Raw genomic sequence first — 10,356 nt, 5'->3', positions numbered from 1 at the left:
GGACAATACTGAAGACAGGACATGTCCTGGAAGGTTCCCCTTCCCACCTGGGAGAGTAGTTATTTTACTTGTAGATGGATGAGTTGGGGTGTTGGGCATTGACGTTTTTCACACATTTTTATATAACCCAGGGGTACATACTATACGGGTTCAAACCAGACAGAAGGATGGCAAAACTAAATTTCCCGTTCACCTGCCAACCCACGCAAGCCCCATGCCTTTTCTGAGGTAACCACTCTCGATCGTTTGATCTACGTTCTTCAGGCCCATTTCCGTGTGTTTACGTATGCGTACGTGTACTTGCGTAGTTGTGTTAGAAAAAGATATGCAGTTTTTTAAAACACTAATTTTTATGTGTGGTCACTATAAAACAAATGCAAATACATACTACAGAGGGAAAGTGTCTCATAATATCACCCCTCAGAGATGACCGCTGCTAATTGTCAGGAGTATATTCCCCCAGTTATTTTTCTAGCTAGAAGCTTAAAATACCGTGAAAAAAAAAAAATGGGATCCTGTGAAATGTACTATTTTTCAAATGTCCTAATTTTCCTTTTTTACACTTAACATTATTTTTTTTTTAATTTTTTTTCAACATTTTTTATTTATTTTTGGGACAGAGAGAGACAGAGCATGAACGGGGGAGGGGCAGAGAGAGAGGGAGACACAGAATCGGAAACAGGCTCCAGGCTCCGAGCCATCAGCCCAGAGCCCGACGCGGGGCTCGAACTCACGGACCGCGAGATCGTGACCTGGCTGAAGTCGGGCGCTTAACCGACTGCGCCACCCAGGCGCCCCTTAACATTATTTTTTGATGTGATCATTGAAAACCAAGTGACTAGGGGCACCTGGGTGGCTCAGTCGGTTAAGCGTCTGCCTTTAGCTCAGGTCATGATCTCACGGTTCTTGAGTTCGAGCCCCACATCGGGCTCTGTGCTGATAGCATGGAGCCTGCTTGGGATCCTCTCTCCCCTCTCTCTCTGCCTCTGCCTTGCTTGTGTTCACTCTCTCAAAATAAATAACTTTAAAAATGTTAAAAAAAAAAAAGTCCAAGTGGCTAAACCCAGCTAGAGCCGCTGGCTCCCCCGCAAGCCACCCAGAATTGTCTTGTCCCACTGTATCCATCGCCTTAGATGCGTCTGACATTCTCTACTGTCACTCACTGTACATACCCAAGACTTCTAGGGAAGACTCAAGCCTAGATCGCTCCAACAAGTCACAAACAGGTTGACCAGAAGAAGAAACTTGGCTTGTAGACAAGATTTCACATGGCAGTCCTCGCTTTCAGCTTCTTTAGAAAAATCTAAAGATCCGTTGACGCCATACCTGCTTTCCCTATGACTGCCCCTTGAGATGGGGCATGATCTTTCCACATTGCCACTGTCTCCCCCACTCTATTGTTTAGGAATGAGCCATTGTCACTATTGATGATCCCCCATAAACATTTGGGTGTGAAACTCTCAGAAAAATGCTTTCTTTTTTTTTAATGTTTATTTATTTGAGAGAGGGTGGGGGCATGTGCACATGTGTGAATGGGGGAGGGACAGAGGATGACAGAAGATCCAAAGCCGTCTCTTTGCTGACAGGAGAGAGCCACATGAGGGGCTCTAACTCATGAACCATGAGATCATGACCTGAGCTGAAGTCAGACGCTTAACTGACTGGGCCAACCAGGCGCCCCAGAAGAATAATACTTTCTAGATATGTATATCCAATCTCTCCTAGATCCCCCCACAAGTAACTCAGATACCCAGTCATCTCCTAGATCTGACGCTGTGCTCTCCAGCCCAATCCATTTCCATCTCTGTTATCAGCACCCAAGTCAGAAACCCACCTCTTACCTCAATGGATTCACTTGTCTGAACTGCCTTTTATTGTTTCAACCACTCTCACTTCGTCATGCCAGGCACTGAATAGTGGCTGCGGATACAGAGGTAAACAAAAATCCCAGCTTTCCTGAAGCTGACATGTGTGGACTGGGAGGAGCAACCGTACATGCCTCAAAAAGAAAAAAGGTTGAAGGACAGGAATCCCCAGGGCTGCCTCTTGGGGCCTGTCCTCATAACCACCGTGCGCCATTTGAACCATCCCCACATGTCCTAATCCCAACTCAGGAGCTCCTCAGGCAGAGGGAAGAGAAGAATCCAGAAAGACTGTCAATGCTGAGGAAAACACGAAATCACTTCACTGTCCTGAGGCTGCTATTTGGAAATGCAGTTCTTTGTTCTGGATGAGCTCAGAAGTGTAGCTATGTAAGCTTAAGCCATGGGCTTATATGTGCACCACGGTTTATTTGTGAAATGGAGGGTTTTTTCGTTTTAATTTGAAGATCTAATTGGATCTATTAAATGATTGCTGAATTGGGCAGCACCCCATCTAGCAAATAGGTGCTCCTAAAATGGAGGATTTTAAAAACAATTTTATTAAGATATAACTCACATACCATATAAGTCACTCACTCTTTTATGACTGGTTTCACTCACTCAGCATTGTAAGTATTCAAGGTGTATCCGTATTGTAGCTTGCATCAGTACTACATTCCTTTTTATTGCCAAACAGTACTCCATTATATGGACGTACCACATTGTGTTTATCCATTCTTCAGTTGCAGATGTTTAAGTTGTTTCTTTTAACTACTATGAATAATGTTGTGAATATCCGTGTACAAGTTTTGGTATGAACACATTTTTTTTCTAATTTTTTTAACGTTTATTTATTATTGAGAGACAGAGAGACACAGAGCATGAGCAGGGGAGGGGCAGAGAGAGGGAGACACAGAATCGGAAGCAGGCTCCAGGCTCTGAGCTGTCAGCACAGAGCCCGACACGGGGCCTGAACTCACAAACCGCGAGATCATGACCTGAGCCAAAGTCGGACGCTTAACCGACTGAGCCACCCAGGTGCCCCGAACACATTTTTTACCTTAGAGAGAGAGGGGAGAGGGGCAGAAGGAGAGACAGAGGATCCCAAGCAGGATCCGTGCTTGATTCTGCCACCCTGGGATCATGACCTGAGCTGAAAACAAGAGTCGGACACTCAACTGACCGTGCCACCCAGGCGCCCCAATATGAACACATTCTAAATTCTCTTAGGTATGTACCTTGGGTTGGAATTATTGGGTCCTATGGTAACTCTTAACTTTTAGTTTATCATTTTGGGGAACCGCCAAACTAGTTTCCAAAGTGGCTGCACTATTTTACATTCCTATCGGCAATGTCTGAAGATGGAGTTTTAATGGGTTCTCCTAGTATTACTGTGTGAATTCACTAAGTTAACTAGCACAAACTTCTTAGAACAGTGCCTGGCACAGAGTAGGTGCTCAAAAACTTACTGCTGTCCTTATCGGTGATGCCTTTCTGATCAGAAACTCTTAGAAGCAGATCTTAGAGCTCAATCAAGGAGAATGCTTACTTACATGCCGTTTGTTGGGAAGGCACGTCTTCCAAAACAGACTTTGAGGTGAGGAGCACATACCTAGTGGCACAGAAGGAAGGAGCCTGAGCCAGTGAAGGACACAGATTAAGAGCCTTCTTCATCAGACAGATCAGAGTTTAAATTTGGTCTCCACCAACCAGCTCTGTGCATTTGGTCTTTAGCTGGTTTCCACTTTCCAAAGAAAATGACAGTTCCAGCCCCCAGGTTCATTGTGATTGTTACATAGAATGATGCAGATAGAGGGTACTTAGCACAGAATTGAGTACACAGTGGACGTTCACTAAATGAGAGTGTTGTTACTGATCGCAGTGGGAAAGATTATAAACAGGTTCCTTACTTCAAGATGGGTAGGTTGACGTTCAGAGAAATTTATATGATGTATGGAGTTAGAAGAAAGGAGACATACATATTTGGAAAGATTTAAAAAATAAGCTTGATTATTTTTTATTCTTTTTTTTTTTTTTTTAATTAGAGGTGGGAAGAGAGGAGCAGAGGGAGAGTGAGAGAGAATCTAAAGCAGGCTCCACTCCCAGCATGGACCCCCACACAGGGCTCAATCCCACAACCCTGGGATCATGACCTGAGCTGACATCAAGAGTCAGACACTCAACCAACTGAGCCACCCAGGTGCCCCTAAACTTACTATTAGAACACTCTTAGATGTACAAAAAAAAATGGCAAAGATAGTAAAAGAGTACATAGATTTTTTATATCCCCTAAACTCAGTTTCCTGTATTAACACCTATTAACATCTCACATTTTAAAAAAAATTTTTTTAATGTTTGTTTTGAGAGAGAGAGAGAGAGAGAGAGAGCGCATGCAAGGTGGCGGGGGGGGGGGGAGAGGCAGAGAGAGAAGGAGACACAGAATCCGAAGCAGGCTCCGAGCTGTCAGCACAGAGCCCAACACGGGGCTTGAACCCACTAACCATGAGATCATGACCTGAGCCGAAGTCGGACACTCAACCAACTGAGCCACCCAGGTGCCCCAACATCTCGCATTTGTTAATCAGTTAATCAGTATTGATGTATTATTGACTTAAGTCCATACTTTATTCAGATTTCCTTAGCGTTTTTTTTTTTGTTTTTGAGAGAGAAGGTGCGAGGGGCAGAGAAAGAAAATCTCATGAGGGGCAAAGAGAGGGTGAGAGAGAGAGAGAAGCGGGGCTTGTGTTCACCCAAAGCAGGGCACGAACACACCTGAAGCAGGGCAAGAGCTCACCAGATGTGGGGCTCAAACTCATGAACCGTGAGATCATGACAAGAACCAAAGTCAGATGCTTAAACAACTGAGCCACCCAAGCACCCCGGTTTTGTTTTGTTTTAATAATTTCATTCATGGGGCACCTGGGTGGCTCAGTCGGTTGAGCGTCAGATTTTGGCTCATGGTCTCACAGGTCGTGATCTCACAGTTTGTGGATTCGAGCCTCTGTGCTGACAGCTCAGAGCTTGGAGCTGTTTGGGATTCTGTGTTTCTCTTTCTCTCCGCCCCTCCCCTGCTCACACTCTCTCTCTCAAAAATAAATAAACATAAAAAAACTTTCATTCATTTTTTTTGAGTGAGAGAAAGAGGGCGTGAGTGAGCAAGGGGCAGAGAGTGAAAGGGACAGAAAGAGAAGAGAGAGAGAGAGAGAATCTCACAAGGGGCAGAGGGAAAGGGAGAGAGAGAGAATCCCATGCAGCCTCTGCACTGTCAGTGTGAAGCCCGAAGAGGGCTTAAGCTCACCTGATGTGATGATCGAACTCATCATGAGATCATGACCTTGGCTGAAGTCGGATGCTCGCTCAACCAACTGAGCCACCAGGCACCCCAGATTTCCTTAGTTTTACCTAATATCGTTTGTGTTCCAGGATCCCACCACAAGGATACCACATTACACGGAGTCATCATGTCTCCTTAGACTCCTTTTAACCATGACTTTTCTAGACTTTCCTTGTTTTTGATGATCTTGACAGTTTTGAGGAGTATTCATCAGGTATTTTAGAACATGTCCCTTACTTGGGCTTGTTGTCTTTCTTAGGATTAGACTAGAGTTACGGGTTTGGGGAGGAAGCAGAGGTAAAGTGCCATTTTCATCACATCGTATGGACGGTACATGCCTTCGAGATGACTTATCACTGTGGCTGAGGGAGGGCTTATCAGCTTCCACTGCAAAATTACTCTTTCCCCTCTTCTTTGCACATTTTACTCTGAGAGGAAGTCGCTCTGCACAGCCCTTACTATAAGACTTGAGAAATTATGGTCCACCTCCTTGAGGGCAGAGTATCCACACAAATTACTTGGAATTCTTCTGCATGGGAAAGTTGTCTCTTCTTGCTTTATTTATTTATTCTATCATGTATTTATGCTATGATGGATCCATGGGTATTTCTTTTCTGCTTTAGGCCATACTCCAGTATTACTTTACTTATTACTCCCCAGTTTTCAGTTGGCTCCTATGCCCCTTTCATTGTGGGGCTTTTTGCTTTTTTGGTATTTTTAGCCCAGATTTACTTTTTACTGTTTATCCTTTTGTATCTTTGGGTCTTTGTCTCCCAGTGTATGTATTACCTGTTCTTAAAAGTTAAAACAACTGCCAGTGTAATTAACATAAAAAGTCTTGTAGCTTGTGAACAAAAGACAGAGTCAAAAGTGTCCTTCCTTCCCCTGATACCCTCCTGCCTTGCTCCATTTCTCCTTTCCAAAGATACCATGTTGATTTCCTGTTTGTTTCTCCAGCACAATTCTTTTTTTTCCTTCTTTTAAACAAATGTTTACATATAGTACACACTGTTCTGTGTGCTGCTTTTCTCAAGTAACTATCTCTTGCGGGTTATAGCTCGCCTTTGTAAGGCTATACCATAATATATTTAGCCATTCTCCATTAGTGAACATTTAGGTTCTTTCCAGTCTTTTACCACTGGAACAAGGAGTGCTGCAGTGAATACCCACCTCTTTGTATACCTGAGCAAATAAATCTGCAGGATAAATTTCTAGGCAGAGATTTGCTGAGACAAAGAGTCCATGCTTTCAAATTTTAGATGCTGCTGAGTTCCCCTGCACAAACCTTGTGTCAACTGCCATTTTTCACGCTCGTCCACAGCGTTAAGAGAGGACCTGTTTTCCCATACGCTTGCTAACACAGAGAACTAACAAGCTTTTTGATTTTTGCCAATTCCACAGGTGAAAGATCGTGCCCTGTAGAAATTTGAATCTGTATTTCTTTTAGTGTGAGTGAACCTGAACATCTTGCTGGACATTTAAAATTCTTTTGTGTTTTTGTTTTCTGTGAATTGCCTCTTCAAATGTCTGCCCGTTCCCCTCTCCCCCTGCTCTTTGGGTTTGTTTGTTTGTTTGTTTGTTTAATAACCTTTGTTTTTTTGCCTCAGTGAAAGCTACTCATTCATTTCTTCCATCAACAAATATTTATTTACCTACTGTATATCAGACTCTGTTTTAGCAATGTGACAGTGACCAGAAAGGGCAAAGGTATTTTTCTCTGGGAGATTAAAATTCTAGAGGGGGCTGGGGCGCCTGGGTGGCGCAGTCGGTTAAGCGTCCGACTTCAGCCAGGTCACGATCTCGCGGTCCGTGAGTTCGAGCCCCGCGTCGGGCTCTGGGCGGATGGCTCGGAGCCTGGAGCCTGTTTCCGATTCTGTGTCTCCCTCTCTCTCTACCCCTCCCCCGTTCATGCTCTGTCTCTCTCTGTCCCAAAAATAAATAAACGTTGAAAAAAAAATTAAAAAAAAATTCTAGAGGGGGTAGATGGAGAGTAAAGGAATAAATACATGTTGGTTGGCAATACATGTTATGGAGAGAAAGTAAGGTATGGGCTAGAAAGTTCTGGGGTGCTGTTTTATATACAAGGATTAAAGAGAGTTTCTCAGAGGGATTTTAAGGGAGCAGAGGTGGGAATGAAATGAGGAAAGGAAGCATGCAGTCATCTGGGAGAGGAATGCTTTAGGCAGAGGGAACAGCAGTGCGAAGTCCCTGAAGTGGAAATGTGCTAGGTGGGCTGGAGCCTGAGGGCTAGCATGGCTGGAGCAGGGTGAGCCAAGGGGTTTGGGAGATAAGTGGAGACCAGATCATGCAGGGCCTTGTAGGCCTTTGTAAGGACTTTGGCTTCTATTCTGAGTGAGGTGCTAGCCACTGCAAAGTTTATTTATTTTGGCTGTACCTTTTTTTTTTTTTTTTGGAGAGTTTTAGAGCAGAGGAATGACATTATCCAATTTAGCTTCTTTTTTTTTTAAGTTTATTTATTTTGAGGGAGAGAGAGAACAGGAGCAGGGGAGAGTCGGTGGCGGGGGGGGTGGAGAGAAAGAGAATTCTAAGCAGGCTCCATACCATCAGCACGGAGCCTTACGCAGAGCTCAAACCCACGAATTGTGAGATCATGACCTGAGCTAAACCAAGAGTCGGAAGCTTAACCCACTGAGCCACCCAGGCACCCCCCCATAATTAGATTTTTTTTTAAATTTTTTTTAACGTTTATTTATTTTTGAGACAGAGAGAGACACAGCATGAACGGGGGAGGGGCAGAGAGAGACGGAGACACAGAATCAGAAGCAGGCTCCAGGCTCTGAGCCATCAGCCCAGAGCCCGACGCGGGGCTCGAACTCGCGGACCACAAGATCGTGACCTGAGCTGAAGTCCGACGCTTAACTGACTGAGCCACCCAGGCACCCCAGATTTTTAAAGGACCATACAATAGCATGGTCTGTGAATTGAGACATTACAATACACATGTCACTGGGGATTTCTCATCATTAGCCTGTTCTAACTGCAAAATGTAGGGGGCTGGCCTGCTTTAAGCAAATCCAGTGTGTGAAATTTCAGATGGACCTGATTTTCTCTAAGGGACTGGGCAGTCATTGCCATAGCCATGTGCTCAATTTGGCAGGGCTAATGTGGTGATCCCAAGCTTCTAGGCCCAGGGTTTTTGCTTGTGGATAACAAATAACCTACCTTTTTCCCCATTGGAAGGAATCATCTCCCCAAAGCTCAGCAACCACTCTCTAGAAGTGCCTCCTGCTGACACCTTCATACAAAGCCATAAAAATTTGTGTTCAAGAATGTTCCCCGAATTAGTGGTAATAATTGAACAACTTTGTGAATATACTAAAAATGCTTGAACTGTATACATGAAAGGGTTGGAATTTATGGTATATGGATTATAATTCTGTAATAACAACAACAATAAAGAACATTCCCAGAAACCCTGTTCACGGTAGCACGAAGACTGGGAACAACCCAAATGTCTATCCACAGAGATCTATTAAATAAACTCGTATGACCATCAGTGGGTAAACATGGAGATGTTAAAAAGAATGAGGTGTAAAAATTTTTTAAAAGGTGGGGGGAACGCCTGGGTGGCTCAGTTGGTTGTGTGTCCAACTTTGGCTCAGGTCATGATCTTTACAGTTCGTGGGTTCGAGCCCTGCGACAGGCTCTGTGCTGACAGCTCAGAGCCTGGAGCCTGCACCGGATCTGATTCTGTGTCTCCCTCTCTCTGCCAGTCATATTCTGTCTCTCTCTCTCTCTCTCAAGAATTAACATTAAAAAAATTAAAAAGAATGATGTGTGTCTGCATTTGCAGAAACAGAGAAAGCTCTCTGTGATGTACTATGTTTTTAAAAATTAAGTTGAGGAATGCCTGTGTGGCTCAGCTGGTTAAGCGTCCAACTCTTGGTTTCAGCTCAGGTCATGATCTCATGGTTCGTGGGACTGAGCCCTACATCAGGCTCCACGGTGACAGTGCAGAGTCTGCTTGGGATTCTCATTCTCCTTCCCCCTCTGCCCTTCCCCTGCTGTCCAAATAAGTAAATAAATAAATAAACTTAAAGAAAAAAAGGATTACTGCTAATATTGGTCTATCTCCAGCACTGACTGCTTGGGTTGCCTATTTAATAGTAAGAATATAATCAATCTCACACTTATATAGAGAGGCAGGCAAGGCTGGTCTGATCATGTCCATTTTATACATAAGTACAATGAGGCACAAAGATGAAAAGGGCTTACAAAATTAGTGAAAAATTCAAGACAGGCAGAGTTTAGGGACGTACAGAATACGATTTTGAATCCTTGCTTTGCAGGCTATTTGCTTTGAGACTTTAGGCCAGTTACCTCTCTGAGCTCGAGGGACAAGGCTTCAGACCTCACAGGGCTTCAGGGATTAAGAGCTGCTGGAAAAGAAAAAGGCCTCCTATAGTGCTTGGAGCATGGCAGCTGTCCAGGAAATAGCTGCTATTAGGGTAATTATTCTGTAAATGTTCTGAATGATTATAATATTTATGGACTGAGGCATCGCCCGTGTTAGGTGCCGAGGTCAGATGAGAAACCAGGTCTTTGCGGTCTCTGACTCTTTCCCTAATACCAGTTCCTCGCCCTCCCGAGCCCCACTGTGAATGAGGAGGAGAGGCCCTCAGTGATGCAAATGAATGTTGACTTTTCATTAACAAAACAATGAGCCCGCTGACACAGACGAGGGAAATGTTTAAAACTTTGAAAGGAGAAAAATCAGTTCGCAAATGTGTGTTGATATACTCACACCCTGCTCTACTCCTCAATAAACATTTCCCAAGACCTGCTGAGACAACCCCAGGTTGGTCTCCGGTTGAGGTCTCTAAAATGCTCTATGAACTGGGGCCTCACAGTGTCTCAGGCTAATGACGCTAACCCTTCAGGTTCGCTGGTGGGGGGCTTTGAACTGTGTAGGAAGAGCCTGGGAACTCTTAGAAACAAAGCAATTTTTCTTGTCTAAGGAAATCAGTTTATTTTACCCCAAACCTCCCCATCCCATTTCAGGAGAAGCGACTGTAGAGTCCCTGGAGGATGCTGACCTCAACACCTGGAGGTCACAGAGCCACTGTCAGTCTCCTGGGGAAGACATGGGGGAGGAACATGGGGAGGAACAAGGAATGAGGATACCTACAAGCCATAGTG

Source organism: Lynx rufus, unplaced genomic scaffold (assembly GCF_022079265.1).
Source record: "Lynx rufus isolate CCGP_SWC_20201006 ecotype Redwood Valley unplaced genomic scaffold, mLynRuf1.p SCAF_23, whole genome shotgun sequence".
Lineage (NCBI taxonomy): Eukaryota > Metazoa > Chordata > Mammalia > Carnivora > Felidae > Lynx > Lynx rufus.
Note: the sequence above shows the minus strand (reverse complement) of the source record.